The 17,734-nt window shown below is 39.9% G+C and overlaps 1 protein-coding gene across 3 annotated transcripts in view; it reads right to left on the bottom strand.

Moving 5' to 3' along the window:
• The window catches only part of CTNNA3 (catenin alpha 3), a 1,675,875-nt gene extending 1,658,823 nt beyond the window's left edge, over nucleotides 1-17,052 (bottom strand). Inside the window, exon 1 of one of the 3 annotated variants that reach the window (XM_070057731.1) lies at nucleotides 16,535-17,027. The gene's annotated coding sequence lies outside the window, so the exon portion shown is untranslated. Of the gene's footprint in view, nucleotides 1-5,065; nucleotides 5,185-16,534 lie in introns of those variants that run through there. The other 2 variants (XM_070057732.1, XM_070057735.1) reach the window with 2 other exon arrangements.
• Between the last annotated feature and the right edge of the window lie 682 nt (nucleotides 17,053-17,734).

The following is a 17,734-nucleotide window of genomic DNA, read 5'->3' on the forward strand; positions in this document are numbered from 1 at the left end:
GGGACCAAACAGATTGCCCACCACAGTAGGCGTAGGCATTTGGCCTAGCAGTGAAGATACCCACACCCCATATTGGAGTGCCTGGATTCAAGTTCTAAATCTGCTCCTTTTTCTAGCTTCCTGCTAATAAACAGCAAGTGGTTGGGTTTCTGACACCCATATGAAGGACCTGGATTGAGTTCTGGGCTCACAGTTTCAGCCTGGTAGAGAGCCCTAGCCATGTGGGCACTTAGAGAATGAACCAGTAGATGGAAGCTCGCTCTCTCTCTCTCTCTCTCTCTCTGCCTCTCAAATAAGTAAATAATAAATAAATAATAAAAATGGATAAAGAGTTACTAAGTCCACACACTTCTTTTTAGCAAATTGAATCCATTTCACTAATGGAAGTCATCAATTCCAATTATAATGATAATTTACAATTAGAAAATACAGAAACATAATCCTAAAATGCAAGATGTTTAGAGCTACTTCCCAAGTTGCAACAAACATTTAATAGAGAAAAATGAAAGGCCCACTAACTCATATTAATAAACTGTGTATGGATTTTTAAAGGACTGGATACAGGATGGTTAAAGGATAAAATATTAAACTAAAGGCAAAAAAGTATAGTAAGTTAAAAAATAGAAACCTCTGAGTCTTGTTCCCACAGAAGACTTATGGAATTGTGCCAACCTGCTTCATTCCAGAGCAGAGAGCCATTCAGTTGCTGAGGCTATATTAGAGAGGGAGGAAGGAAATCCTGTCTCCCACACTCTGTTTCCAAAGATAATAACAGAAAATAGAGAGCGATGCATTTCAATACCAAGTAGCCATGTTTATTTTACTCCTGTCACCCACTGACTCTGAAAATCAGGTCTACCGACTTTGCATAATAAGGCAATAGAAATATATATGCAAAAATAAGGAAAGTCAATTTTGTTACATAGTATTCCTAAATTATCCCCCCAAAAAAAACTGCTTTAGTCACTAAATTTAAACCATAACATCATTCCCAACAGGCCCCTAATCTCAATCAAAAGAATGAAGCTCACCACAAAGGTAAAATAAATTGTCATAAATGCAATGAATCACACATTTCACCTACTCTAAATAACCCTGCCCAAAACTCTAAGTAACTTACATGCTCTCTCTCCCCCCTCACACACACATACCCCTCAAGCCAACCTTCTTTTTTCCTCCTTGATCTTGGGAGCTCATAATTAGACTGACACAAAAGTCGTACCCTCAGTTCAAGGCACATTGGTGGAACTAAATCATAAAAAGCCTGCTTTTTTTTTTTTATCATATTCTGTATTCCCATCCTTGATGCTATTCCCCTCATCCCTTCTTATAGTAGCTAATGAGTACCTTTTCCAATCAACATGCCATGATAACTTTTTGTAACATATATCTCTACAGTAATACACATATAGCTTCATATGTATATGGATTTTTAAATTTACACAAACAGTATTGTACTTCCCATCTCTTTCTGCTTTTCTTTCCTTATTCAACATCATGTTTTTGCAGTTTTTTCATACTGAATTATGCTGATACAGTAAACACTACACTTTTGCTCACTCAGCACTCCATGCCTTTCTCTGCTTACAGAAGCAGAATGTTGGATTTCCCAGCCTTCTTTGCATTCAGAATGGCATGTCAAGAATTCTGGCCAATCAGATACCACCCAATGTTTGCTGAGGGCAAAGCTTTTGCTCCCTCTATAAAAGAAGTCACACATGCTTGCCATAGCCCTCAGTCTTTCCTTCTCCTGACTGTATTATGATGCCTGGAAATAAAACAGTATGACCAAAAAGCTGAGGAGGGAAAATGACAGGACAGAGCTACAGAGCTTGGATCGTTGATGTCACCTGCTCTGAAATTCTGACACCAGACTTCAGTTTCCAACTAATATAATGGGTTGTTTTTCCCTTTATTTTCCATTCTACCAGACACATTTATAATACATTTTATCAGCCCATATCCCTATTCAAGAACATTTATGTAATATCCAACTCTTTGCTATGGAAAGCAATGTTGTAATAACCATTCTCATATGTGCCCCTCTGAGAACCTATCTCAGAGTCCTTCTGGGATATAACATTATTATAAACTGAATTGTGTCCCCCTCAAAATTCATATGTTGAAGTCTTAACCTCAGTATCTCATAATATGACTGCATTTGGATATATAAGGCCTTTAAAAGGGTGATAATGTTAAAAACAGGCAATTAGTATGGGCCTTTATTTGATCTGATTCAAGTCCACAAAAGAGATTAGGAAATATAGAAGACAGATCAAGGATGTGCACTCAGAGGACAACTATGTGAGAGAGGTGGCCATACACAAGCCATGGAAAGAGGCCTAAGGAGAAATCAAAACTGCCAATACATTGATCTCACTGGATAAACCTGCATTTACCCAACAACTACTGAAGTAAGCTAATCATCTTTTCATTTATTTTTTCATCATAACAGTCTTCTTCTCTGTGATTTAACTCTTCACATATCATTGATCCTATCAGATTATCTGATTGCTTATTTTCTCCCTAATAATTTTTTAGCTTTTTTATAAAATCCTACACTGATCTGTCTTTGTCAAACGGTCTACAAGTCAGCTATTTCCATCCACATCACACTACCCTAAAACTCAGTGGCATTAGAAAATATTTATTCATTTATTTTACTTCTAGCCTCCAGAATAGTGGGAAAATAAATTTCTGTTTAAGCCACATGGTCTGTGGGAATTTGTTATGATTTGTTATGACAGTACTAGAAAACGAATTCAAATCAGAAGTAGAATTTCTGGATCAGATTGTATCTGACTATTCCATTTCAATAAATATTGCCAAATCAATTTTCAAAAAATCCCAACCAGCAGAGTACATGGGTTTACCTGTTCCCATTTCCTCACTAGTACAAGATATTGCTGGGGCCAGTGTTGTGGCATAGTGAGCTAAGCCTCTGCCCACAGCATGGGCATCCCATGTGGGTGCCAGTTCTAGGCCCAGCTGCTCCTCTTCTGATACAGCTCTCTACTATGGCCTGGAAAAGTGGTAGAAGATGGCCCAGGTACTAGGGCCCCTCCATCCGCATGGGAAACCCAAAGAAGCTCCTGCCTCCTGGCTTCAGATCCTCCCAGCTCAGGCCATTGCAGCCATTTGAGGAATGAACCAGTACGGTTGGAAAACCTTTCTTTCTGTCTCTCCCTCTCTGTAACTCTGCCTCTCAAATAAATTTTTTTAAAAAAATACTGCATGACATTTTAATTTCTGTCCACATAGAGGTACAACTGGATCTCATTGCTGTTTAAATCCATACTTCTGATTATCAATGTAATGAGCAATCTCTCTTTAGGTTGATTAGCCAGCCATTCAAATATCCTTTCTAGGTATTGCTTCTTTATAGTCTTTCCCTATTTTTCTCCTAGGCTACCTGTCTTTCTTAATGATTTCAAAGAATTATCCACATATTCTAAATATAATCCTTTGTCAATAATATTCCTTGAAAATATCTTCTCCTTACTTTCTATATCTTTGTCTAGAATACCCTCCCTTGAATATTTGTCCATCCGTATACAAAAATTCTATTTTCTTCATATTCTTACAAATAAGAGGTCATTGCCAGACATTAATTTTTACCAAACAGTAAGTATAATAAGGCATCCATTTTTGTATTAATTTGTATTATCCAATAACTAGTGAGACTGGTTGTTTTCTTTTTTATTTATTTATTTATTTATTTGGCAGGCAGAGTTATAGACAGTGAGAGAGAGAGACAGAGAGAAAGGTCTTCCTTCCGTTGGTTCACTCCCCAAATGGCCGCCATGGCCAGTGCTGAGCCGATCCGAAGCCAGGAGCCAGGTGCTTCCCCGTGGTCTCCCATGCGGGTGCAGGGCCCAAGGACTTGAGCCATTCTCCACTGCCCTCTGGGCCACAGCAGAGAGCTGGACTTGAAGAGGAGCAGCCAGGACTAGAACCCGGCACCCATATGGGATGCCAGTGCAGCAGGTGGAGGATTAGCCAAGTGAGCCACGGCGCCAGCCCCTGGTCATTTTCTTTTTAATGAGTTACCTTCTCACATATCATTGACCTTACCTATGGTTCATATTTCCCTTACTAATTTTAGGAGTTCTTTATAAAATAGTATATTAAATCATTTTCATTAAGTGGTCTATTTCCACAATAACATTATATAATAAACAATCCTAAAACTCAATGGCATAGGACAATATTTATTCTCTTGCATAAATTTCAGGTTGGATGAGAAGTGGCCAATTGAGCATAGATATGGCTGAGTTTGCTCCAAGTTACAGTTTTGGGGTTCAGATATGCTCCACACTTTTCTCATCCTACATGGACAAGCAGGCTACCTAGAGCAATGTTCTTCTCATGATAACGGTGGAAATACAAGAGGGGCAAGTAGAAATACGCTTTGCCTCTTAAGGTTTAGTCTACAATCTGGCATCTGTCTCTTCTGCATATGTGCCAATAGGCAAGCAGTCACATTAGCAAGTCTAACACTGATGAAGCCAGGAAATATACACAGTCTCTAGTAAAAAGAAATGCAAAGTTATATGACAATAGCATGGACACATGGAGAGAATAAGGGGTAGTAACAATGCAACCCACTTCATGTGAGTGAGTTTAAAGATTTCTTCTCTATTAAAGCTTTCATTTATCATCTTTTATGGTATCTTTCTCACAAAGGAAGTTTTTAATGTTGATGTAATCAAATAATTCAGTCTTTTATTTTATGGTTATGATTTTGGGCTCTTAAATTATTTTCTATCTTAAAATAATAAATACACATATATTTCTGCCTAGAAAAGTACAAGCATAATAATCAACAACCAATATATTTTACAATTAACATAGATATTAATATAAGATCACATAATATAAACTAAGGGGCCAGGCCAAAGTTAAATAAGTAATCAAATTTAAAAATGCTTAACCAAGGATGACTACTTATTATAGATGAGTTTCTGAGCTGGGTCTTTAAAACATATTAATGATACAAGTTTGTAAAGAAGAAAAAGATGCAGGTATCATAATCACAAAACTTGATATTCTTTCATAAACAGACCTGTATTGATTTATGAAATGTATTCAAAACTGCAAAGCACAAAACCTTCGGAAAGTACAATCTTCTGAAGTCAAGCCATCTTGGAAAAACAAAGAACAAACTTTCACAGAACTTAATGATAAAATAATATATGCTATGATGTCATAGCTGTAAAATTTACATGTATATTTGGTAATAGTAGGATCTACTTCAATAGTTTTGAGTAAAGTGAGGTTATACCTATTATTTTTTTCAAATTTTAAGTGCCAGATCATCAGAGTGTCTACTATGTCTCTTGTCACTCAAATTGTTAAAAAATTCTGGGGCTTCTCAACCTACAAGCCTCAGAGAAAAAATACAAAAAACCGATTAGAATAAAAGGGACCTCTTTTGAAGGATGCTGATGTTCTCCTGGCACAAGGTTTACTGAGGACAATCGTCCAGTGTGACATTTCCTCCTGCTGTTCACTTGCTGCAGCAGATGCTGTCACATGTCACAATGATTCTTCAAGACAGAAGTAGCTTGTTCGCTCAGAACTATGGCATGGCACCCATGCCTTCAGCTTTTTAGCTTACCCAGCATAGTGGCTGGGTCAGGAGGGCCTTCCACCTCAGTTACACAGGTACCGGAGACAACCACTTATGGAGTAATGCAGGTCTGAAGGGGGTTCTATGTTAAGGGTCCTTGATGTTCTTTCTCACTAGTAAATCTTAATCAGGACCAGTTCAATCCAACAACAACACAATCTTTCTAATGACAGATCTACTGTAAAAGGACGGTGTCCAGGTCTTCACTATTTTCCTCTCTATAGGTCTGAAGTCCCCCAGACCCTTTGCAAATTTCCTCCAGTCTTCACAGCACTAAATAGCCCCATAGCTGAAGGAAGACAGGGAAAGGCAATGTTTCCCTGTCACGGAAAAAAGATCCTATTACAACAGTATATGAGAACAAAATTATAAACAGTCATTTATGATTTATAAACATGGGCAGAAATTTTCCCTTACTTTATGTTCAGAATAAAATAAAAGTCACTCTCTTAACTTTGAATTTCAGATAAACAATGAATAATATTCTGGCATCAGTATGTCCTATGCAATATTTAAGACATACTATATATATGCAAATTTATTGTTTACTTGAAATTCAAATCTAATAAATCTAACCTGTATTTTTGCTTGTTTAATCTGGCCACTCTACATTATCTACTTCATAAATGGAACCAACTGGGGGAAGAGGTGAATGAAACTCCCTTGTGTCGAAATTCACAGCAGTCACAGAGCCAGACCATTTTATCCCACCTGTGCGTCTTTGCTTCCTATCAGAGACTTGAAGTGGGTACAGCCAACCAAAAAGTTAGTCACACCTTCCTTATTGCACAGGAGCTGCTTGTAAGACAGCCAGTGAAGTTTCCTGGTCATCTCCCATCAATGAATTTCTAACTATGCTCAGTCAGAATATTTTAGTTCCCAGAAATGCAATATAAGAGGAAAGGAGACTAGGAAACAATGACATATTGTTCCCCAGGATGTGAGAGTCCCATATCCCAGACATAAGAAAAACACTGGCATTGGGGTACTCTGGAGATTAGGTGTAGGCATCACTTTTAGAAAAGTGAGTCCACATTGCTTCAAATTATTTGTAATTAAATTTGTCTCCAACTAGAAGAACAAGTAATAGGAAATAGAGAAAGAGTTGCCCCAATGGATATATATTTCATGTAGTCCAGAAATTTAACAGGATATTTGCCACTGATTTTAAGTGATACCAAAGTTAATAGTGATGGAGCTGGGCCGGCGCCACAGCTCAATTGGCTAATCCTCCGCCTGCGGTGCCGGCGCCCCGGAGTTCTAGTCCCTGTTGGGGCGCCGGTTCTGTCCCGGTTGCTCCTCTTCCAGTCCAGCTCTCTGCTATGGCCCAGGAAGGCAGTACAGGATGGCCCAAGTACTTGGACTCTGCACCTGCATAGGAGACCAGGAGGAAGCACCTGGCTCCTGGCTTCAGATCAGCGCAGCGCACCAGCCTTAGCAGCCATTTGGGGAGTGAACCAACGGAAGGAAGACCTGTCTCTCTCACTGTCTAACTCTGCCTGTCAAAAAAAAAAAAATAGTGATGGACCAGCTGAAAGAGAAGATATATATATATATATATATATATATATATTATTTAGTACAAACATCAGTTCTAAATAAATCACTTTCAGAAATGTTTAAATAGAAAAAATTCCAAAATTCAAATACTCTATCACATAAAAGAGGCAGATGTCTTAAAGCTGCAAGAGGAAATTATCTCCAAGACAAAACAAAGTTGAGAACACATCTACAATGTGTTCTCAGTGAAATATCCAAAACACCAGTTCTGGAAAAGAAGTGATAAAAAGGCTAAATAAAATGAAAGAAAGTTTATTGAAGTAAGAGACTGAGATTAAAACATACTTGGCAAGGATTTAAACATTTAAGAATTGGACAAAGCCAAAAAGACAGTAAAGTCATTAAAATGTGAATTGGAAGAATCATTGCTCTCCTTTATATTCTGCTGTCTACCAGTAACTTCGTCACTCAGAGAGCAAAAGAAGCCAAGAATGGAACTGCTATCCTGGACTTAATTCTTACCAACAAAGAGGAATACGTTGGTGAAGTAGAAGTGACAGGAACCTTGAGGGAAATTGAACATGTCACCTTAGAGTTCATTACAGCCAAGAAAGAAAACACAGAACAAAGTAAGACAAGTATTTTAGATGGTTTGGCAGTTCAGAGAAAATAGAAGAATGTCCCAGAGCCAGATTCTAAAATGAAAGATAGGCCAAAAAATAAAGTTCACTACTACAATCACAAATGAGGAAAAATGAGAAAGAATATATACAAATAACTCAGTGTGGTGTGCAAAGAGTTTCTAAAGAACTGAGTTTTTAAAAGAACACACAAAGGAAGAGGAAGGGATAATGATAAATACATCCACATAGCATTGCCTATTAAAAGAATGGACCAAACCCAGAATGAAAGAAGTCTTATAAAAAAAAATGTATAGGCTGTATGTAAGGATGGAAGGATAAGAAGGGTACAACTCCTCTCCTCCATCCTCAGGCAAATTTCACAATGTTAACAAGTGACAGAGGAAGCAAATGACAATACTTCTACTTTGCTTTCATCTTGTATACCAAGAAGAATGGTCTTTAAAATGGAAATACTGTGCCAACAATCTTAAAAGGAAATTGATGAACAGGAACAGAGAAAGGATAGGAAGGGAATACTTAACTATTTTGATAAATGTCCACTTCTGGGTGTATCCTAGGTTGATCCAGGATACTTTTGCTCTCAATGGGATATTTGGCAAACTCTGGACACATTTTTGTTGTCACATCTTGGGAGCAATGACCCTGGCATCTAGTGGATAGATGTGGGGAGCAATCCGGACTAGACTAAGTTGCTCGAATTAGGACTTATTCTATGCATCTGCTCTCCCACAATATGGCGCTGGGAGAGAAGTAAACAGCTTCCGCACAGCTGCCTCCAGTTCAACCAATTAACTGTAGGACTTGCTCCTGATTGGAGAGCAGCGTACTCAGCCGAGTTGGGATTGGCGGAGGAGGACTATAAAGGAGGAGAGAGACGGCATGCACAAGGAACATCTATGGGGAACATCTAAGGGAACCCGTGCAGCCCCCGAGAAGGCCGGCCGGCGGTGTGCCGCTCCCCTGCGAAAGTGGGGAATGCGGCCAGGGGGAACTGCCCTTCCACGGAGGTGGAAGGGATAGTAGCCAACCCGGGAAGAACCAGCAGCAAACCCGGGGAGGGCCGAGCAGACAAAAGAACAGCGCAGGGTCCTGTGTTGCTCTTCCACGAAGAGGGGGAGCGACATAATGGTGCCGTGACTCGGATAGGAAACCTGACTCGGATAGGAAACCTAGGACGGATAGGAAACTTAGGAGGGAAGAAATGACTCGGATAGGAAACCTAGCTCGGATAGGAAACTTAGGACGGATATGAAACTTAGGAGGGAAGAAACGGGAAGAACTGGGAAAATATCGGAGAGAGAAACTAGCAAACAGCCTAGGGAAATTACCGGAGAGAGAGACTAGCAAACAGCCTAGGGAAAAGCCGGACGAAAAGGGTGCCGGAAGAAGCTATTGAAAGCCTAGGCATAGACTCGGATACGGACTACGGGGGGAAGCTGGGAGAAATCTCTAAGGTCGAAAGCGAAAGTGAAAGCTAGAACAAACAGATTCGGACGCGGACTGTGGGGAGAGGCCAGGAGAAATGAGGGAGGAATATCGTTGGAGGAAAGCTTGGGGAAACATACCGGGTAGAGAAAACTGTTAGGGAAATTGAAGCCGCGGGGGGCAGGCCGAGGCGGAAACGGAAGCCACTTTGGGGTTCTCAAGTTAGCCCGGGAATAGGGGGCGAAAAGTTGAAACCAGAAGCTGAGACGTAAGCCAGATTGGGATCCGTCTGATTAGCCCGGGGAGCAAAGGACGGGAAGCCAAATCATGGGGCGGAGACGTACGCTGGGTTGAATTCGCCAGGCTAGCCCGGGGAACTTGGATTGAATGCTAGTGGTGGAGACGCAAGCTACGCTGTGTTACTCGCGGAAGCCGCCGCGTGCAGAGAGAGCACGGGGCGTGAATAGATAGGGAACGCTGGCGTAGGCCGTGGTTCAGACGCGAAAGGGTTAAGCGTGGAGACCGCGGAGCGCGCGAAGCCGAGCCGCGCAAAGCCGGGAAGCTGCGCAGATGAGAGAGGCGCGCGGGCTGAAGCGGCGCAGAGCCGGGAACCCGCCGGCGGGGCGAGGTGCCGGGAAGCTGCGGGGATAAGAGAAACAGAAGTTTTAGAAGTAAAGTGAGAGAAATAGGAATGCTGGAAGATAGAAGTAAAATGGGAGAAATAGGAATGCCCGGAGATAGAGAAATAGAGAGAAATAAGGCCTCCCCTCAACATGCCAATTAGAAGGCTTGGATTCGGTCTGCCCGATTAGTGAGGCGATGAGCACCTGGGCGGCTAGCCGCAGGTCACCGAAGACAGGCACGAATTAACATCAGTAAAGCTTCCCCACAATGCAACAATTAGGAGGCTTGGATTCGGTCTGCCTGATTTAAGGCGGTAAGCGCCAGCAAAGCTCGACCAGAGTATGAGCTGCAGGTCACCGAAGATAGGCACGAACCAACACTAATAAGTCTCCCCCACAATAAGGCAATGAGAAGGCTTGGATTCGGTTTGCCTGATAGGTTTTGTAAGCCCCTGCGGGCAGAGCAGAGCATGCGCTGCAGGGCACCGAACACAGGCACGCATCAGCGCCTAAAAACCTCCTCACAATGGCGAAGAGAGGACCCGGATTCGGTTTTCCTGATTGATAGGACTTGTAAGAGCCTGTGGCAACTCTAGCAAGTACAGCAGAGTGTGTGCTGCGGGACACCGAAGACAGGCGCGTATCAACGCCAAAAAATAAAAAGAAAGGGGGATCTGTGGGGAGCAATCCGGACTAGACTAAGTTGCTCGAATTAGGACTTATTCTATGCATCTGCTCTCCCACAATATGGCGCTGGGAGAGAAGTAAACAGCTTCCGCACAGCTGCCTCCAGTTCAACCAATTAACTGTAGGACTTGCTCCTGATTGGAGAGCAGCGTACTCAGCCGAGTTGGGATTGGCGGAGGAGGACTATAAAGGAGGAGAGAGACGGCATGCACAAGGAACATCTATGGGGAACATCTAAGGGAACCCGTGCAGCCCCCGAGAAGGCCGGCCGGCGGTGTGCCGCTCCCCTGCGGAAGTGGGGAATGCGGCCAGGGGGAACTGCCCTTCCACGGAGGTGGAAGGGATAGTAGCCAACCCGGGAAGAACCAGCAGCAAACCCGGGGAGGGCCGAGCAGACAAAAGAACAGCGCAGGGTCCTGTGTTGCTCTTCCACGAAGAGGGGGAGCGACAGATAGAGGCTTGGGATACTATAAAACATACTGCCACATACAGGACAGCCTCCCCACAATAAAGAATTATCTGGTCCAAAATGTAAGTAGTGCTGAAGGTAAGAAAACTTACTCTAATAGAATAAACTCAGAAATGGACACCTAGAAATAGATGATTAGATAGTTATGTGTTCTCTTATAATATACACATACATATTGCAAATACATATATTATCACAGAATTTTTGCTGGTGTCTGAGTAATAATGGAAAATGATGTGGTAACAGAAGACTAGGAACTGACAAATCTCACATATGTGTCAGAAAGTTAGGTCCCAAACCTTAAAAACAGTAAAGTTTATGCAGATTTCTAAAAAAAATGTTAAAATATTAATTAGAAAAAAGAAAAATGTCTTGTGATTCCTTGGTATAGGTTCATTAAAAGCTACTCATGTTAAATTAATTTTCTTGTCTTCCCCTTTTTAATTCAATATGACTAAAGCAGGTAAAGTGGTTTCACTAAAACGTTTTTCAATCTTTTGTGAAATTCTCCTGAACAAGATAAAGAAACGTGAGCGGTCTCATACACTGTTGTTCAGAGCACATTGGTAAAATTTCTTTGGAAAGCACACTGCCAAAAAATTGTACACGCACAGCAAGGGCATTGAGCCTGCTGGTTAAGACACCAGGTAAGAGTCCATGTCCCACACTGGAGTACTGGGTTTGATGCCCAATTCTAGCTCCTGACTCCAGTTTCCTACTAATGCAGATCCTGGGAAGCAGTGGTGATGGCTCAAATTACTAGGTACCTATCACCCAGGTGGGAAACCTAGAGTGAGCTGCCAGTTCCTGGCTTTGGCCTGCCTCAGCCCCAACCATTGTGGGCTATTTAGAGAGTGAATCATCAAATGGAAGACTGATCTCTTTTATGCACACATGCACACAGATAAATAATTTTTAATTATAAATGTACAAATTCTTGGACTAAACAATAACACCTCTAGGAATCTGAATATATGTACAGAGATGCATGTCAAGGATAGCTGTACTGCTTGCAGTAACAAAAAGCTAGGGAAAAAAACTAAATGTTCATCAATAAGGGGGTAGTTAAATACTAAATTTTAATATAGTCTTTCATTAGTATGACTTCAATATGACTAGAGGGAAAGGAAAAACCTTAGGAAACATGTAATATCTAGTCCAGCTTTGAACTAAGACAGTACCTCTTTTGAAGAATCTCGGAGAAGTTGGTTTTATTTCTTTTTCCTCCTTTACCCTCACCCACAAAAACATATACACTAGAAATGAAACACCCCGGGGCCTGTGCTGTGGAGCAGTGAGTTAATCCTCCATCTTCGGCCCCTGCATCCCATATGGACGCTGGTAGTAGTCCCAGCTGCTCCCCTTCAGATCCAGATCTCTGTTATGGCCTAGGAAAGCGTAAGATGTTCCAAGTGCTTGGGCCCCTGCATCTGCATGGGAGACCCGGAAGAACTCCTGGCTCCTGGCTCCTGGCTTCGGATGTGCCCAGCTCCGGCCATTTCAGCCATTTGGGGGAGTGAAACAGCTGATCGAAGACCTTTCTCTCTGTATCCCCTTCTCACTGTCTGTAACTCTACCTCTCAGATAAATAAATTAAAATATTTTAAAAAAGAAAGAAAAGAAAAAGAAAATACCACCAGGTCAGGATTTCATTTGGCTCACTAGTACCTGTCCCAGCACTGAGAACTATGTCTGGCACACAAGTCATCAGAAATGAATGAATGAACGAATTTCAAAGCCCACACTAAAGCAGACTTAACCCCTTTGGAAATCCTGCCTCTCAATCATTCTTTGGGCCCTCCCTCAATAAGTTATCTCAGGGTTCCTCTGCATTGATATGCCTTCCAGGGGCCTCATCAACTGAGACCTAGCAATCCATTTATTATCTAGTTAATTGTACACCTTCATGTACATTCTCTGCCCTCATGCATCTAGGTAAATGCTTAATTGCTGTAATGAAAACTTTGCTACTCAGAGTACAGGTCAGCTATGAGATAAGGCAGTTGTGCCAGGATGTAGATAGAGGATTGCTTCCTAGCATATAGCTGATTTACATTCTCAAACAAGCTCCTTATCTCTTTGCACGGACCAGTAACAAATTGAGAACTACAGACCACACTTTGAATAGCACTAATTTAAAGGAGGGGTCTAATGTGCTCAAGTTCCAATATCTGAGAGTCTTTGTGCACCAGACATTGTCTTCTCCATCAAAACAATTTCCCATTGACAGAAAGGACTTGAAGCAGTACAGGCATATTGGTTAGGATAATAAAAGAGCGGGGGGGGGGGGGGTGAAGTGACAAATTAACTTGACCAAATTTATAATTTTGCATATAGATACTCAAAATCACTTCTCAGAAAATAGAAGTTGGTGATTAAATTGGTAACAGATTACTAGCTGAGTCCCTGGCAGCAATAATGTAGCTAAACACGGTAATTAAGCATGTGAAAATCAGGTGCAGCAGCTAATAGTCCTCTTCAGTCTCAAAACTTCTGCAACTTCAATTATGTCACTTTTAATTAGATTTGTAACTTGGCTAAATTCAGGAGTTCCACCCCATCGTACCATGTCATTTAAAATCCAGTAACCAAGCAAGAATCAAAAAATCATGCTTTTTGAGTCTCTGGACTAACATTCCCATGAGCCAATGATCCATAAATAAACACTATTTTTAAGTCTTCATTACAAAGCACATAGTTTCTCTCCAGGCAATACTGGGCTGCCAACTTCTTTTCTTAAATCTTAATCCCTTCTATTCCAAAGAAAAAAAATAGGAACACACAAATAGACGTTCATAGGGAATAGAGAATGGAACTCCCATTTGTCCATAGCTATAACTGCCCTCTAAATATCACTGACAAGTAAAGCTCCACAATTTAAAAACATTTTTAATATGAGCAGAATATATTCTTTAAGAATTCCTAACATCACACTTCGTTTCTGACTAATAACATTAACATCTGTACTGTCTCCACTTTGATTTCTCTGTAACAGCCACCACCTCCAATAATTTATCTCTCACTATTTCCTTAGCCCTTTTCCCTTCAACATATTCTGTCTTTACAACTATGGCTCCCATATTCAACAAAATTTAAACTTGTTATCTTTCATGACTCTCAGCTTCACCACATTTTATTCCATTCACATGTTTTCCTAAATAGAAAAATGCAATACTGATTTTCTGTCCCTGCATGTGCCCTTCCTCTTTTTTCTTTCCACTCTGCTGTCAGTAATTTTTTCCAAATATTTTCATTTTCCCAAAGTCTTACTATAACTATAGTATTTATTCTTCCTATTTCTACTATTTCTTTGTCATAATTAGTTTTTTAAAAGTTCACATAAATCAAGACTTTTTATAAATGGTTTTCTATCAAAAGTTATTTATAAATTCCATTGTTCTACAGTCCCAGGTAACAAAGGTGGTCAAAAATACTATCTACTAATTCAAGCAGAGGTGAAGCATCTTCAATTCTGATGTAAAGCTTTGTTGAAATCTGTGAAAGTTTAAGAGTTGAAATTTTGTAAGGAGAAAAACAGTATATCCTTCCAAATATTTAGGACACTGCCTGATAACAATGCATACCAGGGACACTTAATAAATATTTCATTTGGTAGATGAGGAATTTTATAATGTTTTAAAAGAAGAAAAACAGTACAAACACATCTTCTTAAGAGTCACAACCTTTGACTTCAAATGTAATGGTCTCTAATCCAACAATTCCACACTTAGAGATTACGAATTATGTTAAATATAAAAATTACATACATACATACATATTCATAAATAAATGCACAAAGTTGTGTACCATGGTACCTAGATATTCAGCAATAATTATAAAATTATATTCATTCATTTGGAAGAGTGTTACATAGCAACTTAAAATAGAATCAATGTAGACTACATAATATTACATGGAAAACATTTTGGATAAAGTTAAACAAAAAAGCAAAGCTCTAAATTGTGCCTCCAGTGTTATTGAATTATTTTTAAAAGCTATGAAGAAAAAAAAACTGTAAGGAAATACATCAATGAGATTACAGGTAATTTTTCTTTGTGCTTTCAAAATTCCTACAATGAGCATTTATTACTTTTATAATGAAAAAAGTAAATTTTATGGGGCCAGCACTGTAGCGCAGCGGGTTAATGCCCTGGCCTGAAGAGCCGGCATCCCATATGGGTGCTGGTTCTAGTCTCGGCTGCTCCTCTTCTGATCCAGCTCTCTGCTATGGCCTGGGAAAGCAGTGGATTATGGCCCAAGTTCTTGGGCCCCTGCACCCGCATGGGAGACCTGGGAGAAGCTCCTGGCTCCTGGCTTCAGATCAGCACAACTCAGGCCGTTGCGGCCAACTAGGGAGTGAACCAGCAGATGGAAGACCTCTCTCTCTCTATGTCTCTCCTCTCTCTGTGTAACTCTGACTTTCAAATAAATAAATAAATCTTTTAAAAAATTAAATTTTATTATAAAATTCCAATCTTTCACTCAAGAAAGAATAAGGACTCAGACGATGTATAGAAGATAAAAATCAGAAAGAACAGTGACTATATAGCCTGTATATTGGACACTGCACAAATTTGCCATCTGCTACTATTAGGTTATTTTTTTTTAGTGGGTGTTGAAATTTTAATAATATATCCAAACATGTCATTCAGATTTGATTGCTAATAATATACAACTTCAAATTATAACTGTTCTCAGAAAAATATATTGGCCTTTTGGTCTGTCTAAATAAGCTAGCCACAAAACCAGAACCAAGGCTAACTTTAAATCCCATTTCTTCCCATGGTTGGTTTTAAGCAAGTCACTGAATCTCATATATCTCCAAAGATGTTTCCACAGTCTTCGCATCTATCAGTGACTCAAAGCCTCTAGAGTCAACAAACTTCCTGGAGCCTGGCCTCAGAAAGAATCTGCCCACAGTCACCTACACTCTATTGGATAGAGACGTTCTCTTTATGTGATTATTACATTCCACATCCACTCTATACGGTGATTTTCATGTGATCACAAATGATGGTCAGTTTTGACAGCATTCCTTAACCTCCTAATATCACTGCCAATAATAAACCAATTTATAAGACAAATATTAAATTCTGAGATCAATGCATTTGTCACTATCTCATTTGAAACAGCTTCCATTTACTGTGAACAGCTTTGATTCAAGGCAAAATCCTTTCAAACATTTTCCATCCCTCTTTCCTTTCCCCAGTCCCATGCCAAAGCATGAGCATCCAGGCCATATCTTATCTTTTCCTGCACAGAATCCAATAGGCTTTTTATAGCCAGAAACTCTCTGAATGCAAAGCACGACCTTGGCTAGTAGCTTCCCCTGGCACTACTTTGAAAGTTATTTATAACTTTAAAATTAGCGTGAAAGCCCACATTTCTCATCAGAACTAGTCAAAACATTCTATTTTATACATAGTGCGATCTTCTTTAATCCAGAAGGAAACCACACATTTTAAACCTACAATATCTTATTAAAACACAGCTATTCAAGGCAAGAATGAGAATGCACTGAAGTCCAGCTCTTCTCTCCAGTCTTGATTCTTACCTTTCAGTTGCTTCCTATAAAGTAAATATGCTTAAAATTCCGCTCTTGTAGGGAATTTTCCAAAAAGAGGTATGAGGGTGAAAAGAAAGACTTCTTGGCAGTCACGGAGTTATAGAATCCCAAATTGAGAGGCAGTGACAGTGGGGCAGTCACTTTAGCTGAGCACTGTTCACCCAGGATAAGAAAGAAAGGGGAGGTTACAAGCCAGGGTGGGTGGTATCTAATCCTGAACCACTAGTCACTGGCCTCACTGACAACTTGTTACTGAAAATACTTTGTTGAAAAAGGCCAGACACATACTTTGCCTAGAGACCTACAAACATAGCTGATAGGAAGTTCTGAATAAGTTAGATTTGCCATTTCTCTAGTCCCTTTCCAAAATAAGAACTTCTTACATCTAAGTAAAGCTGAAGGCTGGTATTATTCAAAGTGAAAAATGATAAACCAGGGATAACTGGGGCCTAGGAAATCCTCACAGGAAAATATAATTATGTAAAATTCAGCATCTTTGGAAACCATAGAGATAACTATATTAGAGCCACAGGTGACCTCTAAGAGCCTATTTTTCCTCTGAAATTCTGTATGTCTCACACCCTTGCACCAAGCCTTAGACTCTCTGTATCCACTATTTATGAGGAACCACATAATCACTAGTAACAAATTTAAACTGAAGATGTACCAAAAACTCCATAGGTGGAACCATCAAATTTAAGTCACCAAAAGAAAAAAGAAAAAAAAATGTCTTCTCCACCAAAATTTTTTTTCTTTCTGTGGCTATCCTTTTTTATATTCCCCCTTCCCTTTTTTAAATAACCTCTCCTTCAATAACTTAATTCACTGAAACAACTCTGCATATCCTTGTTTATTCTCGATCATTTCAAGTTCTTGACATAATAATGGAACATTTTTGTTATTTTCCTGGACATTGCAGGTACCATTTTTCTGTTTTCCTTCTAAGAGCTTCTAAAGTAAGAGGTGGTAACTCAGATATGAAGTGCTCACTCAAGTCCTATTGTTAAAAGGCTGAATTTAAAATAAAAAAGAAAGAATTCACATATTTGCTCTCCAGATACTCTTTAAACAAATATCAGGGACCCTAGAGGAAAGGCAGGGCCCAGGGATCATCAAGAAAGAATCAGGAAAGGGTTTTAGTTTCATATAACTACCAAGGAAACCTAAAAAGTAACAGTATTTTATGTA

Source organism: Oryctolagus cuniculus, chromosome 15 (genome assembly GCF_964237555.1).
Source record: "Oryctolagus cuniculus chromosome 15, mOryCun1.1, whole genome shotgun sequence".
NCBI classification, from domain to species: domain Eukaryota; kingdom Metazoa; phylum Chordata; class Mammalia; order Lagomorpha; family Leporidae; genus Oryctolagus; species Oryctolagus cuniculus.